Here is a 24,345-nt window from a genome sequence, read left to right on the forward strand (position 1 = left end):
AAGCAGGTGAAGTAGTTATCTAGAGTGAAGACGGTGATTTGCTTGTTACAGCAGAATGCTTGGCGCTTCAATACTCGAGGCACCACCACAATGCCTTCTGCTTTTCCAGTCAGTGTTCATTTCCAGAGTGGGTTCTTATTTCCAGAAAACACAAAAAGACAAGCAAAGATAGAAGAGAAAGAAGTTGTGGTTCTCAAGTGTTTGGGAGGTTGGTCTATTCTTCAGTTGGTTCATTGAGATGCAGCAAGGCAGTTCCCAGGGAGGAGGGGGTGGTGAGGAGGATGGAAAGATGGGGACTGGGGGAGGGATGGGGACTGGATGGGGGGGGAGGGATGGGGACAACTTAGAACGTCAACGGTAAGGCTAATTATTTGTATTTTTCCTCCTTTCAATCTCCATGGTTTTCCTTAAAAAAAAACATTTACATACATATTATATATCTATTCATATAGCTCTTCTAAGCGTCCTGTGGGAGCCTGCGGCATCGGGCGGGCTCAGCCCCCCTCTGAACAGGTCATTTAGTCTGTCCAGCTCCTTGCAGTTATCCATGGTCATCAGCTCAGCCTTCTTACGCAGGCGGTCGTCCCTGTAGACCTTAGCAGCATACAGCAAGTCTGTTTCTGAGAGAGAAGGGGGAGATGAACAGAAGACTCAGTCAATATCAACAATGTCACACTAAGCTACGTCGAGGGAATGCTTGTGTCACAAAATAGGAGAAATTAATGCCTGTTTTGTACGAGTAACTTGTATTGCTTTACATGGGGCTAATTTGATTGAAGTCCTCACTGTAATTATACCCTGCAGGGGCTGCGTGCTACGCCACTGCTTATAACTATAAGAAATCTGTGTCAAATCAATTATATCCAGGTCAGAGCTTCAGCTAGGCATTTGGTTTTCTAACTTGGTAGGTACGTTGCTAGATTACAGCAGAGACATATAATCTCCTCCTGGATCAAGATCCCTGTTGCCTAAAGTGTTTTAATACTTCTGGTAGTACCTGGTATGGTACAGAAACGGTATGAGCATCTGGATACCGCCCAACTAATAGAAGCATGATGGACACCTACTCGTCTGCCTCTCCTTCCAGCAGTTGTTCCTGACATTAGACACGTAGTCCTCCTCCACGTTCTTCTCAATCTTCTGCAGATTGGAGCCCTTGTACTCGGTCTTGAAGTCTCTGTTGACGTAGTAATCCACATGCAGGTTCTCCGTCTGCCGTTTCACCGTCTGCCCCGTGGACCTGGAGAGGACAGAGGACAGGCATCAGGTTACATACGGCTGTTCTGAGAACAGAGATGTATAGCTTTTTATACCTGGTGAAGAGAGGAGGCGATGGGAATGATCAAACGCACACAAATGCATCAGTACTTTACTGATAGGTGTGTCCGTTACATACACCAACCATGTCACCATTGGACAGTATTTTTCAGCACAGAGCATGTGTAGCAGGGGTACAGAATTAAAGGCCTGGGCCGTGTTCAGGTAGGAGAAAACGTTTTGAAACGGAGTGGTACCACTTAAATGCATGATGTGTCCAATATGAACACAGATTTTCATTTGTGGCAAAACCTTTAAGTACTGTGATCCATACTGAGCACGACCCCAGCGTATGTGTGTGTGTACACGTACGGTCTGGAGTAGAGGCTGTAGGGGGGGGTAGACACCATCAGTTGGCTCAAGATGGACACCAGGATCAGTACAACGATGGGTATCAGCTGGATAAACATGGAGAACCCTCCCTGGAAAACAGATTACAAAAATCACTACGCATACACTATTTTGTCCTGCAGCTCAGTTGGTAGAGCATGGCACTTGCGACAGCAGGATAGTGGGTTTGATTCCCAGGATCACCCATACGTAAAATGTATGCACGCATGACTAAGCCACTTGGGATAATAGAGTCAGCTAAAATGGCATATATTACTATTTAATATTTTAAGACATGTACTGTCCTGTTAGTGACTTTGCACGTTTCCCTGCTTTACTATGTAGCACACCGAAATTAACTAGAGCTCATCCCAGTTAAGGTTGGAACGGTTGCGTCCTTCACTAAAACAGAGCCTGCAATATGCTGCCGAGACTCCCATAGCTTGTAGAGGGGGGGGTTCTGCTATGGAAGTCTGACCTGAAGTTACCCCAGACTCTGTAGGTATTATATTGACAGTCACAGTATACATCTGGCAGTGTAGATGCCAGACATGCATACATACATACATACATACCTCTCCCCTCTCCTCTGCTCTCTCCCGCCTTTGGTCTGTCTGCTGGCTGTATCGCGCCCTGCCGTTGGTGAACGTGTGGGCAGCCGCTGTGGAGAGGAGGTACCCTGTTAGTGACTCGGCAAAGACTTGCAATACAATACTCATTTAATAAACATTCATGTTTGAGCAAGACAATTGTGTTTAATTGATGTAATGAATTAAGACTTGTTTATTAAACATTGAGACAAACTCTGCAACCACTGGATGAAATGAACTTCAAATTGTATGAGTGTCTCTTACAAGAGGGGAATCCTCCTCCGAAGAACATGTTGAAGAGGTCCTCGGGAGTGATGTCGGCCTCGAAGCCCCGGTGGAAGTCAAACCCTTGGCTGTGGGCGTGGCCAGGGCTGGTCGGCTCCTCTGCCCCCGTGAGGTCATACTGCTTTCTCTTGTCCGGGTTGCTAAGCACGGCGTACGCGTTGCCGATCTCTGTTTGAACCACAACACACTCATGGTCAATAAGTGTCACATTAAGTCAGCAAAAAAGTAGACATTGGGGGCAGACGTAGATACTCTGCCAGTCCTCAATCTATTCCAATTCAATTAATGGCAGGTCCAATTTATGCTGCTAACAATGCTGTAGGGGCTCACTTGTTCCAGACCCGGTCCGATCAGTGAGGGAAGCAGAAGAAGTCATTTTTGAAAGCTACTTTATTAACTAGAGCTGAGTGAGAGAGATCATTCTAGCAGGTGGGAGGGAGAGACAGCAACCAACCAAGCTGACTGGCACTATAGTAGACCAATAGCTGCCATAGCTCGATTATTTATCATCAAACATGATTACGTAGTGCCCGTCTTAACTGCATCAAACTGGGAAAAGCTGGTTAAGGTAGGCTGAGGCTGCAGTGCATACGCTTCCTGATCCTACAGTTACAAACAATTCAATTCAGATAAGTAGCAGCCTGCCTACCTATTGGTTATTCTTCTCCTTTAACTCAGTCATTTTAATTCCATTGATTAGATATCTCCTAACTTTTGCCACACACGGAGTAAGGCTCAATGGCTGTAGCCCATTGCCACTTTGATGACTAATGATTGGCCAACAACCTACACCCGCCACTCGTGAAAACAAGAGCAGCAGCATAAATGATACAATCTCTCCCTCTACTGCAGAAGTTGCAGTCGGATTTGTACCTTCCGGACAAGTTGGTTAAATTTACACATACCCGAGACCTATGTCAATCATATATGATCCGACCCAGACCTGTGACTCGCCGGGTCCCGAAATCGTGTACAGGTGGATCCGTGAAGACCTGTAGCCGACATTACAGCCACATTTTTAGTTATTTAACTTGGCAAGTCAGTTAAGAACAAATTCTTATTTTCCAATGACAGCCTAGGAACAGTGGGTTAACTGCCTGTCCAGGGGCAGAACGACAGATATGTACCTTGTTGCAAGTTCAAATCCCGAGCTGACCTTTCGGTTACTAGTCCAACACTAACCACTAGGCTACCCTGCCACCCCTGTAGATGCCAGACATGCATACCTCTCCCCTCTCCTCTGCTCTCTCCAGTCTTTGATCAGTCTGCATCGCGCCCTGTGATTGGCACCGAACACAAAAACAATGCATGTGAAACTTCTTACTTTTGAAGGCCTCTGTAGCTCCAGGGGCTTGGTTTTGTCTGGGTGGAACTTGAGTGCTAGTTTCCTGTAGGCTTTCTTCAGCTCCTCCTCATTGGCCTCCTTGCTGGTGCCCAGGACTTCATAGTAGTCCTTACACCGCTTTATCCTTTAAGAGAGATGACAGTGAGTGATTCATCAGGGCTATGTTACACATGTCCAGGAAACAGACCTAGTTCATTACAATGCAGTGGATCTAATTAATCATGAGGGTTGTAGCACAGATCACATTTGGCCCAAAAGCAATACAAAAAACCTCTAATGGATATGTTTTGCTTCAAGAACTAGTGTTTGGAAAGTATCTAGGTTGTGCCTTTACATTTAGAGAAAATAAACATCCAAGTGAATAATTTTCACTTCTGGTATGTTTCGCAAGCGTTCCAGGAAGTCTCGCAATGTTGCGCCTCTGGGTTTAGAAAACTGTGCTCCTGGAGTACCATTTGGAACCACAAGAGGGCAAATCAACATTGGTGGCAGAACAGAGCAGGAGAGTTCAAACGCAATACACAGAGTGGATTGCATGACCTGCAGAAGAGAGATTGCCTCCAGTCTCCAAGGAGAACCACCTGAGATACTTGCCAGACTGTTACATTAACATTCAATTAGAATATCAAATATATGCTGATGTCACTGTGTACCTTTCAATTGGAGGTTAAACCCTACATTGCATGTAGGCCTGTTTTAACAATAAATACAAGTTAGTCTCTAAACAAACACAGCATCTTAGTAAACAAACATACCTTCTTATGCTCTTTACAATGGGACTAGATGTTGGTCAGGCCTACCAAGCACTATGTGAGTGTTGCCATAACGAGATGTGTCACAGCTCTCTTTTGTCTCACTCTCTCAGTCCCTCTCCTTTCCCCTCTCACTGGCCTTATGGGCACCTTGCCGAGTCGGAGGTTCCCATAGGGGTAGTATGGTGTGTAGAACACTGCAGTGTCCTCATTGGGCAGTTGATTAACGGCCCACACACACACCAATGGCACAAAGCAGACCACAACAAACCACCCAAACAGCTCTGCCATGAAAGACTTGCATACAAATACACAGACAACCCGTCTGCTGTCATTAGCTCAGCAAACACTGCAAATATTCCACAGGCTTCAACTTCAAACCAAACTACAAAATGTTGAGCTGAGTAAGTGTTTCAACAGCAGCCTTCTCTACATAAAGTGTGTTATTGGCTGGCTCATAGTACAGTAGAAGTTTAACCCCTCTGAGTACACCACACTGGATGATCCTGTAGGTCAACTGCAGGGTTAATTAACAAACCATAAAGATGCTAGAGAAAACAAAACACGGAGCCCAATAGAACCATCTAACTGCCGTCAGACGACCTCGCTCGGGAAGGTGGTGGAGGCCTAGGCTACACTCGGCCCATTATTAGCAACACTTCTGTTCAGCAGGGACATCAGTCGCTTGGAGCTCCCAGTCCCAGCCACCTAACTCTGGCCTATGGGGACAGCAATGATGAAACAGTGACACAGAAAAGAGGTGTTTAACAAGAACTCTCAAGGAGATCATTCTAGAACACCCCTCCCCCATGGTTGGTATGATTCAGGGTCCAACAACAGTGGCCAAAGACCCATACTAGCTAACATACTATTTGCACGTACCGTTCAGTAAAAAGTGTGCAGTGTGTCACAACACAGTAGTGGCTACTGATTGGCCGAGTGGGTGGGGCTGCATGCGGGTCAATCCCCCCCAATTCAACAGAAATGAATCGCATTAACCAACCTGATAATAGCCCATTTGATTAATTTCTCAAAACAGGAATGGAGTTATAGTCTCTCTATAACCAGCCTCAGTAGGCCTATCACATTCAACCTATACTGCAGTAGAGCATATAGCCCAGTGGTGTAGAACTCATTCCATTTATAGCCTAGTGTCTGCTGTTTGTTCTTCTTCTGTTGAATTAAGAGCTGGACAACCAGGTGAGGGAGTTCCTTACTAATCAGTGACCATTAATCAAGTACAAGGAGAAGTGAAAACCCAGTCACTCTGCCCTCCATGGAATGAGTTTGACATATGTTATCTCTCTCATTTAAAAGGACTGAAGACAGAAACAGATAATTTAGTTCAATTTCAAAATATTAGTGAAATCAAAGTGCTGTAGCATATATAAATTAAATGGTTTAGTACACACACAAGAACTCAAAATGTTCAAATCAAAAGCCTATTGAACAGAAGAAGAAAAAACTGTCAGGTGAATCGCAAATTCAGAACCGCTGGACAGTAACAAAGCACTGATCATTGGGAACAAGATCCGAATGACTGCTAAGGCTTGATCCATAAATTAAATAGTTTGTTTTGTAGGCTACCTATCTATCTGTTCAAATCAAAAGGCCTGATTAACATGACATCAATAATGCAGCCACATCCCGAGTCCCTAGTGCAGACACATTGACAAAAGATGGTTTATTATTAAAGCGCTGATGGCCAAGAGAACAAGAAACAGAGAAGCCAGAAATTCCACCGTTTTCAAAGATGTAGCCTACGATGCAATACTTGTGATCATTTTAAGGAGAACAAACTCTACTTAGCCTACATTTGAACGCACGCAGAAGCTTCATCATTTAGCATCTTCCCAAATAAGTAGCTTTGTTGGGCCCAAGTTCTCTTCAAGTAGCCAATCCCTTGCAGCCCCCCTTCCAATGTATAGTGCGCACCGAATGCAAGTAGATGAGCCGAAATGAGTATAACATCCTGGCATTTAAACCATAGCTTATTTTAACATTTCTCACGACCACCCCCAAAAAAAAAAAATCTAATGACAGCTGTAATCTGGAAAATCTCATTTTTACATCAACAAATAACCTTCAATTCATAGCCTTTTCATCTCTTATCAAAAGAACCCAATACATATATTTACTCAGTAAAATTATATTTCTCAAATGATTCCCAGCAACAATTGTATATTGTCCCAAATAATAATCTAGTCCCCCGTAATTTAAAAAAAAAAAAAAAAAAGGTTTATTTTGGGCGACTACACTGACCCAGACGTTGAATACCACTGCTTTAAACCAGGATGGGCATCTGGACACAATGAATCGTTTAACATCACCTGACTTTCACCTGTTCCACCGCAAACTGTCAAACAATCTCACAAGTATCAGACACCGTAAACTCCCAGCTAATATCTAATCAACGCAACATTATCCCACCCCTGGTTATCCACTATTAACAAACAATTGTTTAATTTTTATTATTTTTTAAATAAGGCAATATCTGCCAATTCATTTCCAGCAATATTGCCTGTGTGTCTATGTGGTGCGTGAGTTTATCACTCTGTGTGTAGCCAGTGGATGTCATAACGGTCTTGTGGGTTGCCATAAATACAGTACCCAAAACCATCACTTAAACATTAACTGCAAAGATCAGAATGATTACTAAGGCTTGATCCATAAATTAAATAGTTTTAGTTTTGTAAGCTAGACTACCTATCTACATGTTCAAATTAAAAATATATCATGAGTAAGTATATCATTTATATCTATCATTTCTCATTTGCAAACTTTGCCATGAAATGAGTAGTAGAGAACCATCGCTAGACCGGCACGTTATAGATGGCAAATTCCCCAATCACTAGATGCATAAATTAAAACGCAAAAGCGCAATTACAATTTTAAAATAGTCTTGAGATGTGATTTAAGCATTCACATGGACTCAGAACATCCCATTCCGTTGGTTGTCTATGAACAAAAATAATTTTAAGAGTGAAAAATTTAACAGAATATAATTTTGGGAAAATAGTCCATTTATTTTGGGAGCGGAATGACAGATTTTAATAGGGCCCCCCTTCGAGTTGTTTATTAACCATTATAAACTGGGTGGTTTGAGCCCTGAATGCTGATTGACTGAAAGCCATGGTATATCAGAAAGTATACAAAAAGATGTTACTGTTATAATTACTTTGGTAACCAGTTTATAAGAGCAATAAGGCACCTCGGGGTTTGTGGTATATGGTCAATATACCATGGCTAAAGGCTGTGTCCAGACACTCCATGTTGCGTCGTGCTAAGAACAGCCCTTAGACGTGGTATATTCGCCATTACCACACCTCCTCAGCCCTTATTGCTTAATTATTTTTACCAGATATATTGACAGAAAACAGAACACTACTTTCTCTCTTACACTAAGGACCAGGGAAGAGAGTTGCAGGGGAGAGAAGAATGTGCCCATTTGATAGCTAGAAAATAAAATACACCTTGCGCTGCTGATTTTTAAAAAAGTAGCTCTCATGCTAGTGTAACGGATGTGAAACGGCTAGCTTAGTTAGCGGTGCGCTAAATAGCGTTTCAATCGGTGGCGTCACTTGCTCTGAGACCTTGAATTAGTAGTTCCCCTTGCTCTGCAAGGGCCGCGCTTTCGTGGAGTGATGGGTAACGATGCTTCGTGGGTGACTGTTGTTGATGTGTGCAGAGGGTCCTGGTACGCGCCCGGGTATGGGCGAGGGACGGTCTAAAGTTATACTGTTACACTAGAAAAGGTTGGAGACCCCTGATCCACAGGTTAGTAAAAGGGTTTGAGAGGACATGGATTTCAGAGCCCAGGCGTAAGGTATGGGGGTCTTACCATGGTAAAAGACTAGGGGATCAGGCTAGTACAGGTTAGCCTAATTGGAAACGTGTTCAGGATGTTGTTTAGTTCATTCTGGACTAGCTGGCGTGGCTCACCATATCTGGCCTTCAGGGCCTGGAGAACTGCAGTGTATGGTGTTGCTGAGTGCATAAAGGATTGGGCCAGCATGTATGCACTGGGAAACCGTAAATGATCCATTAGTACTTGGTATTTGTAGCGTTCTGACAGATGACTGAATACCGTGTAGGCTCTCCAATGCCATTTCCAAAAGGACAAATTCACTCTCCTTTCTGCTCTCAAAGTATGGCAGTTTGGGTCTGGGAATTCCATAGGCTGAGGCTACTAGAAGTTTCATAATGTTGGCTCCCTCTTCTGGTTGCATGAAGGATAAACCAGGGACTTCTGATGAACTCACTGTGGCCTCATTGGGCCGGTCCTCTACTGTCCCAGACCCTCCATTGGTGGCAGCCGGAATTGGGTGAGAGCCCTCCCACCTGATGTTTGAGGACTGGCCTGGCCTGGCCGAGAGGAACGATTTGCCGTGGTTGGTAATTGGCGGAAAAGCGAAGAAGTGATGCTTTGTCCAGATGGGGGAATGCTAACTTGTGTCACTGGCAGAGAGGGCTTTGGTGGAGCGGCCTGTCCCCCGTGCTGGCTGTTGACCCTGGAGCCTCCGGGGACTGTATGCCATGGGGTACCAGGGGGGAAGATTGGGAAAGAAAGGCAGACAGGTTAGGTCCATGTGGAGGGGTGGTCAGGTAAACTCCCTGTTCGTTCCTCTCCAGGAAGGATGAGACCATCCGTGCCTCCTCCAAATCCCTTCTGGCTTGACAGTGCAGTCGCTGCTGTGCCAGGTCCTTGGCAATGAATTCCCGTTCCTGTAGAGCTCTACGGGCCTGCACATCAATTGGTGACATCGTTCATCAGCCTGTCGTTCCTCCTCAATCTGATGCTCAATTTCCTCCAAAGCTAATAGTTTCATCCTGTCTTGTAGGACAGCGGTCTGTGAATCGCTGAGGGCTAGTGAATGGCGGCTGCCATGGCCACTTCCAAAGGGGTATCCACAGGTCAAACTTCCACTCCGTCTAGAGTGCTTCACGATTTCCCATTAGTTTTTAAGGGGTGAGCGGAGCCTGCCTCAGGAAGCTGGTCGACCTGTGCTGTGGGAGTCACCTCCATGGGTTCTTCCTGTAGACCACTTTCCTGCTCCAAAGCAGTTTCGGTCCTTGGCTCAAAAGGGGATGGTTGATGGCTGAAACGTATAGTTGATCCAGCAACACTTTGAGCTCTGGTGGGCTTGCCCTTTGATGTCGGAACCTCGACCACATAATCCTTAAGATAACCAGGTGCTGGCCTGGTTCTGCTGGTGGTTGAGGATGAAGCCTTTGTTGCCTTAGGCTTAGCTCCTGGATATTTCCTTTGTTCCAAGACCTTTCCCTCAGCTGCTCTCTCTCCTCTTCTTCCTTCCAGTGGAGACAGTTCTTCCCTCTCCGCCTCCATTTCACCTGTCTTTGGTTCAGTCATCATCCGGTTTCGAAGGACCGGTTACTGTCAGAATGTTAAGCATAAAGCACTGACTAATGGTCCCTCGATTGAGACAGAATGACTTGGAGTACATGGGTTAATTATTTTTGGTGTGAAGGATATACTTCCAGTTTCATCTAAAATACATCTGATTTGTGTGAGCATGCTCACACGACATGTGACAGATCCTTATCAATTTCCTGTTGTGAGAAGAACCAATCAGGTTAATAAAAAATGTAACTTATGATCTATTTTACACACACATGCAACAGGAAATTCAGGTGAGTAGGTGAATTTTACAATCCACCATTTCCTCATCTTAACAGGTAGTCATACGAAAAAAAGAACACCCAAAAGTGTCAGTCTCCTAAATTCACATTGATTACAAAAACTCAGGGTCAACAACCCCAACCAGGCTGAAAGTGGCTCTCCCGCCCTAATCGCCACATGAGAATGCACCAGAGTGAAGCAACACAACTACACACAGGCCTGCATGCTGCACACATGAAAAGTGGGACAGAGGATCGTACCATACGGCCGTCAGAGAGGGCGGAACAGAGATTTTACAAACAGATAGCCAATCCCAAACCGATTACGCAGTGAGCAATCAAGTGGAAAACAAGTCAAAAGCCTCCTGCTCACCTCTGCACTCCTTCCACCTGGTCCTTGGTGAAGCCCTTGGTGCTGGGCTCGCCCCTCCGGCCTCCTGGTCCTGCCCACCAGCCCGGGCCTTGGTGCTCTCCGAGGAGCTGTCTGCAGTACGCTGTCTGCAGTGTGTGCCATTCCCCGCAGAGCTGCCGTTCCTCGTCAAGGTGTCCAACAAGGCTAGGAGGAAGAGAGAGAAGACAGAACAAAGCATGACGTGGCACATTCAGAAAGAGAGAGAGACTAAGCTAAGCACTTCAAAGGCAAATTTCACAGAACCAGATTAAAGACAGGTCCTCGACTAAAAAGCGTTCTCATTTTCAATCGAAAGTGTTTTTAGTCAAGGCCTAGTCTTAATCTGGTTCTGGAAAACTGGCACTCAATCTTACAGGGCGAAACACTAGGCTCTTGAAAGTCAGACCACCATGCAAGGGAACATCAGCGGTTCACACAGAAACTAAGGTTACATTGTTCCCAGCATCCAGTTGGCTTCCATAGACGAGCTGTAGTTGAGATCTGGTCATGCTTCCATGAGAGCCGCAGGCGATATAATATATCCAACTCTGGTTGCTCAATGAGAATGTGCTAAGCTTTTCCAATGACACAAAGCAGCGCTCTGTGTCAGTCTACCCATGACCACTGCAGCAGCAGCCTAAGCAACAGCCTGAGTATACTGCCTAGTGCATCACTGTGCTCTCTGGCAGCACCCAGACTGTGCAATACAACTCTGCAATTAGTGTGAAAGTTCACACAGGTAACTGTTGGATAGACACCCCAGAGTGAGAATACTGGCATGTCGGGAAAGATACTCATCTTAATGGTTGAAGTAGTAAATGTATTATTGCATGACACTGAACTGAAGACTGTGGCTGTTTTCTTCAATCAAGATGCAATCTTCCTGAATCTTCCTTGAATCCACTATTCTTTCTTGTTGTGAGTTAATGAAATAAATAAAAACTGAAATTAAAAGTGAATAGGATGATGGTTCCCTGGCCCACTGCCCTATCATTCCTTACCGTGGCCCCAGCTTAGCTCTGGCTTATGTGCTACCATTGTTCCCTCAGCTCTGGGTCAATCATTCAATTAAGGGATTTAGGTGGACAAGCCTGTTCATCCCTCTAACCTCATCCTGCACGAGCCACGTTACCTCCTCTGCGCTCAATGGAGTCCCTACAAACACCTTCTCGTCCTGCACGAGCCACGTTACCTCATCTGCTGACAGTGGAATCCCTACTAACCCTCTTACCTCATCCTGCAAGAGCCACATTACCTCAATTTCCAAAAAATGATTCTCAGCAGAAGTTGAGACAGCCACTTTTCTACTTCCTTCCATTTTTTTGTGAATAAGGCATTGGTGAGGAAGAGCTCGCAAGTAAGCATTTCACTGTACTGTTTGCACCTGCTGTATCCCATGAACATTACCAACTAAACATTGATTTGAGTGAGGTGAATAGGCTGCTATAGCCATCTCCTTGGTGACCATTATAAACACTATTTAACCAAACCTTGAGTATTCACTACAACTAAATGTTCCTAGTGAATGTAAACAGTCATGTTTAACTGCATGATGTGAGAGTTAAGCCAACATGAGGAATAATTGCTGTCAACTGTCACATAGCCAACCGTTCAGCTAATATGTGTTCTATTATATATGGCTGCTGTGGAAATTGCCATTTACCTTCATAACAAGGTAAATGTGTCTCCTGCCTGACATACTAGTATTGACCATTTCAGAAGCTTTTAAAATATGATTGGTAGGTTGCAGGCTGCACAATTGACCATAATGCAAGCAGCCTCTTGCAAGGACACGATTCACTCACAAAACATAAGTGTTTGATTACAGACAAGCACTTTTCAACAGACAAAGCAATGAATTACAAAACATCACGGCAGCTGAGAGCAATAAGCAGATCAGTTGCTTATGGCCCGAGGTAGCTGCTGGATCATCACCATGTATCAATACCACCGCAGCCAGGCATGGCTTGTGTCCGGCTAGTTAGCCAAGTCCTTACTGAGCTAGTATCAGGCCTACATTGATACCCATTTTTAAATTACATTTCTGTCATGGGGACACTGGAAACAACCCCTAGCTGGCTAACTTACTGGTGCATAGGAATCACCTGCTTAGCCAGTTGACCTTGTTATTACGAAAGAGAAATACCATACATGTGGGGAGATAACATCCCAGATTGGGAACTTCGCTCCACTGACCACATAATGCAAAACTGAATTAGTTGGCAATCCAACGTTTAGCTAGCTCATAGGCTAACTAAAGTTTGTAAATGATAGTTAGCAATAGCTTTGCCAATTGGCTAGTTAGCATAGCCAGTCCACATTCGTCAATGAGCTAAAACATAACTATAAAATGAAACATAGCTTGTCAAGTGAGACATTTAACCGTGGATGATGTCAACCTTATCAAATCAACAAAATGGGCTAAGAAATGGCTAACGTCAAGTAGTTAACGTTAGCGACATAGTACACACTGATAGCATGCTAACGTTAGTTAGCAATTTAAAGAAACGTCACTTCTTCCTTTGCCCAGAGCAGTTTAAAGCGTTAATGACGTTACTTAACCAGTTCATCATGTATTCGTTTGCGTATTATCCGTGTATTGCAAGTGACTATATTCCAAGGCAAGTTCCCAAATCGTATTTTAAATCAGTGTTTAATGTGTAACGAGCTAACTAACGTGGCTAATGAACTGAAATATGGTAACGTAGATATTTACCTTTCGCTTTGTAGGTTGGAAAGAGCTTCTCTGCTTTGTTTAAGAATTTCACCGCCTTGTCTTTGTCTCCTGCTTCAAGAGCTTTAGTGGCTATATTTATACATTTCTCTGCTTCGTCTCTGTTCCCTTCCATCTTTCTTCCTCCCCCCCGGCTCTCAGCTGACAGTAGTGATGGGTAGTTCGCGAACGAACGGATCTTTTGGTGAACGTCGGGAACCGAATCAGTGAAAGAGCCGTTTATTTGCTCCCTGATTTAAATACTGCTACAACAGTTTTTTTTGTATTTACATCAATATATTATTTCAATTCATAGTATTCATACAACACAATTAGATATTTTTAACCCCCTCCCCACCGGCAATCTGATAGCATATCAAATAAATCATGGGAAAACTAGTAAAATGAATAATACATAGTAAATCTACTGAACAATACATCATATAGACCCAGAAAAATTGACAAATTATTGTACTCTCATGAATGTAAAGACGCGTTGGTTAAGACTTCAGAAATTTCCACTGCTGCTTTTTTCCATGTGTCCAAAGTGGACACCTTGGCCCTGTGGATCCTGGTGTTGCTACTGCTTTTGATCTCAAAACGTTTTTTTGCAGATAATGATTTTGTAATTTATCTAAAGCGGGTGAATCTTCCCTGCAGAAACAAAGTGAGCATGTCAATCTGGTCCATGCAACAAAAACAATTCAGCGCCATCTAATAATCCAGCCAGGTAAACATTTATTTGGAGGTGCATTTCCTGATTTGACATAATGGGAACCTACCTTTTGGGCTTTAAATGAGAAATTTGTTCTTTTTTCACTGCTTCTAGTTTTACATTTCTAAAATGTTCAACTTCATATTCATAATCTCAACACCACACTAACATATGTGAAAACAGTGTTTATGTTTTGCAGTCAAAAAGATTGGAAACACATCTTCCTATGACGTTAACCTCCGGAGATCGCAACCACCACCCTAAGACCTGACATGGTGCTCTGGTCCCGTTCACTCAATAAAGGTCTTCATCATTGAGCTCACAGTACCCTGGGAAAACTCAGTAGATGAGGCTTATGAGCGAAAACATCTGTGCTATGCTGATCTAGCTGCCGAAAGCGCGGCATCATGGCTGGAACACAGAAGTCCGACCAGTGGAGGTGGGCTGCAGAGGTTTTGTGGCAACATCTACAACCAGACTGCTTAGAGACCTGGGAATTAAGGGCCAGAGCCAGCGTTCGGCAATCAAAGCTGTATCAGAGGCGGCAGAAGGCAGCAGTCAGTGGCTCTGGATGAAGAGAAAAGACCCAGCTGGGCCCCGAAGTGAGAGGGCCAAGAGGTATGCGGTCAACAATGATTAACTCAGGGAGGAGGACGCCCCTGCCATGCATAGCCAACATCCCATGGGACTATCAACAACAAGGCAACTCCTATGACTAATTGGGAATGGGACGCAAGCGTAGGATTGATCACCCTGTCGCTGGCCGCCTTCGGGGAGGGTGTATAGTGTGAAAGGCCGAAACACCCTAGGAACCAAAGGTGTGTACCTTTCGGCCTACTGACGATGCGCTCCCCAAATTTCACCAGGCTCACTGTTCATTAACTCTTGGAAGTGCTTGCACAAAGGATAGTAACATCTCATCCTGTGTTCTTGGAATCAGTAGGCACCGCTTACTAATAATTGGTTAAAATCATGACGCACATCAATGACGTCACTGGAAACACTTACCTTCCTTTCTTTATCCATTAAACATAGACACATGCTGCCATTTTCACATATGTTGATGTTGGGGTTGTGCTGAAGATGAATCTGAAGTAAAATAAAATACCAAAAGTTTAACTCACCTTCAAGCATTTTTAACAGAGCCGTTTGGGGGCCAAATGAGCCGGCTCTTTTATGTGACGTAGCCAAATGATTCGCCTCACCGAAAATACTCGAGAAGCGTCATCGCAAAACACATCTGAACGTTCGGAGCAGCACTTTCGTCAGTGATCCTCGGACGCTGCAATTATTCTGATCTCATATAGTGGGGTTGTTCTGCATTTCTCAATATTAGAGCATGACTTCCAACCCACTGAAATATACACTACATGACAATATGGACACCTGCTCGTCAAACCTCATTCCAAAATCATGGACATTGATATGGCGTTGGTCCCGTTGCTTCTATAACAGCCTCTCTCTTCTGGAAAGGCTTTCTATTAGATGTTGGAGCATTACTGCGGGGGCTTGCTTCCATTCAGCCAAGAGCATCAGTGAGGTCGGGCACTGATTTTGGGCAATTAGGCCTGGCTCGCAGTCCGCGTTCCAATACATCCCATAGGTGTTCGGTGGGATTGAGGTCCGTGCAGGCCAGTCCAGTTCTTCCACACCCATTTCTTTATGGACCTCGCTTTGAGCACAGTGGCACTGTCATGCTGAAACAGGAAAGGGCCTTCCCCAAACTGTTGCCACAAAGTTAGACGCACAGAATCGTCTAGCATGTCATTGTATGTTGTAACGTAAAGATTTCCCTTCACTGAAGCTAAGGGGCTAGCCCCGAACCACGAAAAACAGGCACAGACCATTAATTCTACCACAACTTCAGGTAGCATTTTCCTTGTATTCGCCAAACCCAAATGAGTTCGTCAGACTGCCAGATGGTTTAACTGCAACCTTTACAACACTCAGCCGACACTTGGCATTGAACATTGTAATCTTAAACTTGTGTGCGACTGCTCAACCATGCAAACCAATTTCATGAAGCTCCTGGCGAACAGTTATTGTGCTGACCTTGCTTCCAGTGGCATTTTGGAACTCTGTAGTTTGTTGCTGCTGAGGACAGACGATTTGTACGCGCTACATGCTTCAATTCACGGCGTCCCGTTGTGTGAGTTTGTGTGGCCTACTACTTCACCGCTGAGCAGTTGTTGCTCCTAGACATTTCCACTTCACAATAACAGCACTTAGTTGACCATGGCAGACATTCGACGAACTTGTTGGAAAGGTGGCATCTACGACGGTGCTACGTTGAAAGTCACTGAGCTCTTCAGTAAGGCCATTCTACTGTCAATGTGTGTGAATGGAGATTGCATGGCGGTGTGCTCGATTTTATACACCTGTCAGCAACAGGTGGCTGAAATAGCCCGAATCCACTAATTTGAAGATGTGTCCACATACTTTTGTTTGTACACACACACACACACACACACACACACACACACACACACACACACACACACACACACACACACACACACACACACCTGAAACAGATCGGTTGGAATTGGATTGTACAGTAAACGCGCTATAACAACCTCCGATTTGGATACAGTACTGAATAGTAACAAAAAGCATCCTCTGAAAACTGACTGAACAGTTATAATTTACTGCGCAGACAACAGTAATGTGCAGTTTTGTAGGTGTGATGCGTTTTGTTATTGAGATCTGATAATGACAAGTGGGCTCATTGTAGGATCTAATTGTCAGTGAATGAATGGCAGACAATTCATTCAATTCATCAAAATCTCATTCATCCATTTCAACAGTTTTATTTGTCAAAATCTTTTGAGTAATCACTTAGTACAATGACAGGAAAAACTTCGCATTTCCAGTGCAGCTTCATACGTGGATAATAAAGAACCATGTGTTCAAATGTAAATGAATTGGTTAAATTAGCATTAAATGAAAACAGAGCAGAATGTATAACAGCATAATGTGTATAGGACATAAGTATAAGAGAACAGAAACCGTACAGGTACATGTCTTTACAGACTCATATCAAAAGGCTAAACCCAAAACATTTAGGCCATATCCTAACTTAAGATCCAAGTGTGTAGCTCACATGTTTCTTGTAAATTATGCATCAATTACAATGGAAGATTTGTGCTTAAAATGAGTTATGTACTCAAATCTCTAGTCATGAGTCGGCCCTACAGAAAAGACTCTAATTGTCATATTGCAACGTTTACATTTTAAGTGCAGGCTTTTTCTATGTGTACTATAATCAAGACTCTTTCAAGTCTGTACACCTCCATATCAAGGTAGAACGGAACCGAGATATTCAGCATTTCCTCGTTGGCAGTGGTGCCTTTGACCTTCACGACCTCAAGCTGACGTGCGGTGGGGTGGAAGTTTGGCCACCGAGGTCCCCATTGTGTTAAGGGCAGCATGGATACGGAAGTGTAGCCTCGACTCCATGCTATAACCCTTGTAGTTCAGCCTGTAAACATCCAGATACGTCTTAATAACATTCACTCTTCATCCAAGGCAGCAAACAATGCATCTAAAGTAGTGCTGGTTTCAATTGACACTTACTTGGCATTTTCTATGGTGGTGGTAGCCTTCCCCACGTCTCCTTGCTGCTTGTAGAGAAGACCCAGTTCATACATGCTGTATGGCACCAGGTAGCAGTCATGCTTGATCCTGTTTTCACTGTCAAAACAAATCACAACAATCAGATTGTAAGAAAGCCAACAGATCTATTACATTTGGGTGCATCAATAGTCTTAGTAGATGGTGGGCTGCCCCCTGAGGTGCCACACAAACCACATTCCTCAATGATCAGTGAATGGCGATAATAGCCTTACCTGGAGATGACGTGTGTGAAGCAGAGTTGGGCCTGGTCCAGATGGCCCAGGTGTCGCAGACACAGCCCCTTCAGCATCTGGACCAGGCACTGGTCATCCACGTGGTACTCTGATGGATCTGGGAGAGGAAAGAAAGAAAAAACAACTCGATTATTCTGTGTTAGACAGGGGCTGACGGACCAGAAATCAGCCCTGGCATTTCTACCACACCTGACCACCCCCCCCCCTTGAGACCCCCACACCGTCCCATAGATTAGACCTAGAGCATTGTGAAGGTAAACTCACTTGGGTCATTCTTCAGTTGCTCCTCTGCTTTCGATAGTAACCAGAATGCTCTCTGTCAGTTCAGGCCTTTTGCCAATGATGGTGAAGCCATTCCAAACGTATATCATTTCCTGTCATGAGGAAAATGCATTTTAGACCCAAATACCACATTTTAAAAGTTCCCGTATATTGCTTTGACTAAATAAATAAAAAAGAAGAGTTCTCACCACGGCAGGAATCACCAGCGTCACTGGGGTTGCGGCGCTGTACCGCTGAGCCTTCTTCGCGGCGAACTTCTCTGTTGGGATAGACTTCCCTGCAATCCGCAGCCGCAGGCTCTCCACTTGCCTATCAGACACACGAAAGTAGCCATAGCTATAAACCTTAACAACCCACCTTCCCTTTGTAATAGTGCCTTCTGTTCAGTTTATGATTCATGTAAATATTACATTTATGTCATCCTGAAAATAGTCATCTTTTTTTTGGTGTGGTCCTACTTTCTTTCAAGTTGTATAGTATCTTTGGGTGCCATACAAATAAAATGTCTTTATTGACAACACATACCTGAACAACTGTTCCACATTCTCCCCAGTTTTCTTCACCTCCTCCTCTGGCATCATGCTGAGGATGGAAGCTTTTGTGGAACACGTATACAGCCTGCCAGGAGAGAACAAAAGTCACAATGAATATGAGCCATCTGTACCCAGACCTCCAGGGAATATACCAGTTTTAGAACATGGGGAGCTGTAAAGAGCAAGGAGGAAAGACCGTAAGGGATGGATAAAAACATTTTTAAGTGTGGAAGGAGAGTTACTGGAAAAGGACCTTAATCTGTGACCGGGAAGTAAAATGGTTTAAGTTAGGCTGCTAGGGCAGCAGGTAGCCTAGCGGTTAGTGTTGGGCCAGTAACCAAAATGTCACTGGTTCATGTACACAAGGTGAAAAATCTATCGATGTCCACTTGATCCTAATCTGCACCGGAGGGCATCATACCACTATGGCAGACCCTGTAAAATACATTTCACATTTCACTGCACCTGGGAACTTTCCTAAATGTTTTGTCAGGCTGCTACAGGTGCAACACCTGGGAAACAAAAAGTGCTACTACAGGTGTACTATACCTGGGAACTCCATCCTAAATGTTTTTGCTACAGGTGTACTATACCTGGGAACAATGTTTTAGTCAGGCTACTACAGGTGTACTATACCTGGGAACTCCATCCTAAATGTTTTAGTCAGGCTGCTACAGGTGTACTATACCTGGGAACTCCATCCTAAATGTTTTAGTCAGGCTGCTACAGGTGTACTATACCTGGGACCACTTGCTCTCTTTGCAGAGAAGGTCTGCATACTGGTATGCCTCCAGCCAGTCCTGCTGGAAGGAGTAGGACCACATAAGCTCCCAGTAACACAGATGGTGGATCTGACGCCACTCCTGCTGTGCAGCTATGCACTCCAGGAACTTCTTCTGGGCCTGGCGGACAGATGCACAAAACAAGGAGATATGGTTCTTATTAGACAGAGGGGTCGATTTTATAACTTGTAACATCGCAGACAGGGTCATATTCATTAGGGCACAGCATAGCAAAATGCTTTGCAGCAGAACACAAGCGTTTCTCATTGGACAAGTTCAGGAAGTTGCTCCCAATGATGTTTTCTTCCATTTGGTACCTAATGAATACAACCCAGGAAAATGTATGAAGATGCCATTCTTAAAAGGGAGATTACTCACAAATTCAAAGTTACCCTTGAGCAGAGCAATCCTGGCCTGGTAGAAGAGAATGAGGGCCCCTAGAGAACAACCACAGTCGATGTTAACGGAGGAGATGGGCAAGTGGGAAGACCTTGCAGGAGGGGGACTGTTCACTTACATGGGGAACTTTTCAATGTAGGGCTCCAGAAGAACATCAGACTCTTCCAGGTTTGCCTCACCAGTACCTATAGAGAAGGAAAGACAAGGCATCAATCAACCCTAATGGCTGTTGTGAATTAAAACCCATTATCTAAGGATACATTTAAACAGGCAGTCCAATTCTGCCTGTCTGTTTCAATAATTCATCTTTTGTCCAATCAAATCAGTTCTGAAAAATATTTGATGTGAAAAGACCTGATTGGTCAAAAGATAAATGAGTGGAAAAGAGATCAAATGGGCTGCCTGTGTAAACACAGCCTAATAGGCCATACAAATGGATTAAATGCTCTTCACATAAGAAACCAGCTGAAGACAAAGTGACTTTGTAAAACGTGACTGCGACAGTTGATGATCACAGTACTGTAGTAACAATGGAGCAGTTCAGCATCATCACCACCAGAGGGCATCCTTTATCCTCAAAACTCCAGTGGCCTGTGTGGCATTTAAGGAGAAAGTCAAATGTTGCCCTTAGACACAGGTCTTGGGTCCTTTTGGGTTTTCCCAATTTAGGGTTCCGAGGTTATGGTAAGGTTTCGGGGAGGGAAAGCTGATCCTAGATCTGTACCTTACCCAGTATGACGCTGATGTAGAGGTGGTACATCAGGAGGCACAGGGTGCTGAGGATGGAGCGCAGGCTGTTGCTGGCTGCCCCCTCCCTCAGCTGGGACAGACCCACTTCCTGCACAACAAGCCTCTATCAACTACATCCACTTCATTGCATCGTCATTTGCTTAATTAGGAGACATAATGGGAAGTAAACTAAAGAAATGTATCATTTCAAACATTTACAGATGTATTCTTTTTTTACTTATGCAAGCACTCAGTTTTTGGGGACAATAATTACTTTGAAGAAAAATAGACTCCCACTTGGACTATCCAAGAGAAAAGGAGTATTTTGCAAGGCGACCGGTGTAATGCTGAATAGTCTGTCAGAGAGAGAAGTGGTGAGACTGCTCCTCGTCACCTACCCGGTCTCCAGAGAAACCCATCCACTCCAGTAGTCTGAGGACCTTGCTCGGCAAGAGAGACAAATACTGAAAGAGGAAAACCAAATGGTGAAGATAGTGACCTCAGCATCTGAGGACCACAAAACAAAAATCCCCTTCCATGTCAAAGAAAAAAACAGCCAATAGAAAATAAAAACATTCATCATTTTTGAGTTGAAAAACATTTGTAATCTTACATTTGACCGCTTTAGCAACTCTTATTAATCTGCCTGTCCTACCATCTTCTACCTCACCCATAACGCTGAAGCTGAAACACCAACGCTCTTACCAAGTTAAATGAACCAATGCCCATGTTCACACCACTCCTGAAGTGAGTTTGTGTCCTCATCTGGTCAGACTGGTTCTTTGCCATGGTTGACATAACATCACATTCCCTTGTAGAGAGGAGCCAAACAGGCATTTGGTTATTTTATAAGGATCCACATTAGACATTGCTAATGAAGCAGCTACTCTTCCTGGGGTCCACACAAAACATGACATAATACGGAACATTTATAGACAACAGCAGCTCGTGGACAGAATGACATTTTGAACTATGAACTTGAGTACACTATCAACCATGCAAGATCTCCCAAAATACTTGACTCTCAAATGTGACCCTGCTAAAAACAATCACTGCTTGATAACATCTGATTCATTGCTTTCTAGTGCATCAATTCTGAGAACAGTCATTCATATACTGAAAGCACAGGAGGCTGGTGAGAGGATGGTAGAGGCGGCTAATAATAAACTGGAATGGAGTGAATGGTATCAAACATATGGAAACCACGTTTGATGTGCTTGATACCATTCCAGCCATTACTTTGAGCCTGTCCTCCCCAATTAGGTGTCACCAGCCACCTGTGGCTGGACTACCCAAACACAAAACATAATATCATTTTCACATTATATCAACCAGTTCATGTGAAACCATGCAAGACCAGGGTAAGTCGTGTGAAGAAAAAATAAAATAAATAAATAAAAAAACTGCCCACTTGTAGATCAGAAAGCTGTTGCGGATCTTCATGCCTCCTTTGATGAAGCTCATCATGCTCTCGTCCAGAAAAGTGAGTGCAGCCTTCTGCAATAGTGTCTCAGCATAGCACAACTCCGCATGCATCTCCTCTGCAGCGGGCAAGGAGCAAAAAAAGAGAGATGCCTGTCAGTCAAAAGTCCAGAACAGACGCACACATTTAAACCAATGTGGATGTAGTACATGTAAACAGTGCATTCGGAAAGTATTCAGGACCCCTTCCCTTTTTCCACATTGTTACGTTGCCTTATTCTGAAATTGATTAAATACATTTGTCAATCTACACACACAATAACAGGTTTAGACATTTCTGCAGAACATAGAAATGTATTTACAAAAGTATTCAGAGCCTTTGCTATTGACCCTTTGAAATTGAGCTCAGGTTCATCCTGTTTCCATTGATCATCCTTGAGCTGTTTCTACAACTTGATTGGAGTCCACTTGTGGTAAATTCAATTGATTGGGCATGATTTGGAAAGGCACACACCTGTCTATATAAGGTCCCACAGTTGACAGTGCATGTCAGAGCAAAAACCAAGCCATGAGGTCAAAGGAATTGTCTGTAGAGCGCCAAAACAGGATTGTGTTGAGGCACATACCCAAGAAGAATCAAGGCTGTAATCGCTGCCAAAGGTGCTTCAACAAAGTACTGAGTAAAGGGTATGAACATGTACGTAAACATGATTTTTTTCAAATTTTAATTAGCGAACATTTCTAAACTTTTTTGCTTTGTCATTATGGGGTATTGTGTGTGTGTAGATTGAAAAATAATTTAATACATTTTAGAATAACTTAACAAAATGTGGAAAAAGTAATGGGGTCTGAAAACTTTCCAAATAAACTATACTGTGCATACATTATATTTTGCTACAGAAAATAGTATTTTAACCCCATGTGTGCTGGGCATCCTGAAGCATGACAACCAAAACAATAAAATACATGAAATCAATCAAAAGGCCAGTCATGAAACATGTATATTTCAGTATGGATGACGCATACTACATGTATGGATGACTCGTACTACATGTATGGATGACGCATACTACATGTATGGATGTACATGTATGGATGTCTACATATTGATATCCTCCTTTATAACCTACAACCATCACGGAGATGGTAGCCAATCACACCTTCAGTTCACAAGTTAGTCAGCTGGCTGTGTAAAACATCTCAGTGATGGCCTCCACCATGGTAGTCTTCTTCCGGAACCTGTGACGAGATAACGTACTGTGTTAAAGTTACAATCCTTAGTTGCTTCATCCACCTTTGGACAAAAATGTATAATATGTGCACTACGATTGATTCTTGAAGATAAATGCCTCATGAGCGTAGTTCAACTGTCATAAGCAAATGTACATGTTGTGTTCTGATGGGGTAACTCCAGTGTTTGGAAACTAACAGTCCTTGCATCAGCCATTGTTGTATTACTCCAGGTCCATCCTTCAGCACCTTCAGAGGCGGGGGTGTCAGCCAGCTGTGTTTTGATTTCAGACTCTATTCAAAGTCTACTAATGCCAGCAATATACGAATCTGGCGTGGATAGCTTCTTCATTACATTGGCAATTGAAAGCTCGATGGATCAGTTCATGTCATTTCTATGAATGAAACTAAGTACATCTGTGCGTCTGCAGAGACTCCTTCCAGAGCAGTCATGGCCTTTTCATGTCGTGGGTTCAAGGATCATGCCAGCCTCATAACCCAAGCAGCCTGCTGCATGCCTTCAGCGTACCCCTCTGGCTCCTCACAGAGCACAGCCAAGCCTTCAAGAAACAGCATATGAAAAGCATTTTGTTAGAGAAATGGATCAATGTGACCAATCAATGAATATACACAGAAGAAGAGTGGACAGTTTCTGGTAGCCAATGAATAGTCATGTTGGCAATATTGCAGTAGAATACACTTTACCGAACAGGTCACCGCTAATCACTATTAGAGACAGACATGAGCAGTTCATCTTAAAGCATGTAAGCCTCAGTGACTATGATGAAGTTAGCTGGGACATACCAGGGTCTGAGGAGATCCAAGGCGTCTGAGAACCGGTTGTTGAGGAAAGAGGTCAGAGCTTTGGCACTCTAAGTCTAATCCATCTAGGTTCTGGAGGAAACAGAAGTGCAGATCAGGTGTAGTATTTCTCAGTGTGTTCCACATGGATGTCATTTTCTGAGTCATCTGAATCATTAAGGTTACTAATTACTATTTGAGAAGGTTGGTGTCTCTATAT

General features: G+C 43.8%; 2 pseudogenes; both read right to left on the reverse strand.

The window, feature by feature from the left end:
• Positions 1–444: 444 nt before the first annotated feature.
• LOC124024231 lies at positions 445–13,551 on the reverse strand (annotated as a pseudogene).
• A 3,321-nt stretch (positions 13,552–16,872) lies between these two features.
• On the reverse strand, positions 16,873–22,213 carry LOC124024235 (annotated as a pseudogene).
• Between the last annotated feature and the right edge of the window lie 2,132 nt (positions 22,214–24,345).

The sequence above is a fragment of the Oncorhynchus gorbuscha genome, unplaced genomic scaffold, assembly GCF_021184085.1.
Source record: "Oncorhynchus gorbuscha isolate QuinsamMale2020 ecotype Even-year unplaced genomic scaffold, OgorEven_v1.0 Un_scaffold_1797, whole genome shotgun sequence".
NCBI classification, from domain to species: domain Eukaryota; kingdom Metazoa; phylum Chordata; class Actinopteri; order Salmoniformes; family Salmonidae; genus Oncorhynchus; species Oncorhynchus gorbuscha.